Raw genomic sequence first — 1,200 nt, 5'->3', positions numbered from 1 at the left:
CTTGAGTCATATCATAAGTTTGGTGTCAATTGCATGTGCATCTTGCATTTTTCGAAAATTTCATGCATTCATGGTATTCTTCATGATCTTCAAGTTGTTCTTGGTAAGTCTTCTTGTTTGATCTTGATGATTTTTTGCTTTGTGTCTTTTCATGTTTATCATATGCATTCTTGAATTCTTAGTGCGTAAGCATTAAAGAATTCTAAGTTTGGTGTCTTGCATGTTTTCTTTGCATTAAAAATTTTTCAAAAATATGTTTTTAATGTTCATCATGATCTTCATAGTGTTCTTGGTGTTCATCTTGACATTCATAGTATTCTTGCATGCATTCATTGTTTTGATCTAAAAATTTCATCCATTGCATAATTTTCATGTTTTCATAAAAATTCAAAAAATCAAAAAAATATCTTTCCCTTTTTCTCTCATCAAATTCGAAAATTTGAGTTGACTTTTTCAAAAATTTTTAAAATCAAGTTGTGACTGTTTCTCATGAGTCAAATCAAATTTTCAATTTGAAAATCTTATCTTTTTCAAAATCTTTTTCAAAAATCAAATCTTTTTCAAAATTCTTAGTTATTTTCGAAAATTTCAAAAATCTTTTTCAAAAATCTTTTTCTTATTTTTATACCAAATTTTCGAAAATAACAATAACAATTAATGTTTTGATTCAAAAATCTCAAGTTTGTTACTTACTTGTTAAGAAAGATTCAAACTTTAAGTTCTAGAATCATATCTTATGATTTCTTGTGAATCAAGTCATTAATTGTGATTTTAAAAATCAAATCTTTTTCAAAACTAATTTCCAAAATATCTTCTTATCTTATCTTTTTTTTTTTATTTCAAAATATCTTCTCTACACCTCCACTCACTCTCTTCTCTCTTCTCAATCATCCTCTATTCACAATAAACACTCTTCCCTAATTAACCCTTTACCACTCACATCCAAACACCCACCTTCCTTCAAAATTCAACATCTCTTTCCCACTCAATCCCACCCATATGGCCGAATACACATCTCCCTCCATCTCCTCCATATATTGTCTTAGGCATCTTTGGATTACCTTATGATCCTTTGATCACATTTTAGAGGGCTGGCCATCTCGGCCATGCCTGGACCTTTCACTTATGTATTTTCAACGGTAGAGTTTCTACACTCTATAGATTAAGGTGTGGAGCTCTGCTGTTCCTCAAAGATTAATG

This window comes from Arachis ipaensis, chromosome B04, assembly GCF_000816755.2.
Source record: "Arachis ipaensis cultivar K30076 chromosome B04, Araip1.1, whole genome shotgun sequence".
NCBI classification, from domain to species: Eukaryota; Viridiplantae; Streptophyta; class Magnoliopsida; order Fabales; family Fabaceae; genus Arachis; species Arachis ipaensis.
The sequence above is the reverse complement of the archived record's forward strand: the minus strand, read 5'-3'. Positions refer to the sequence as shown.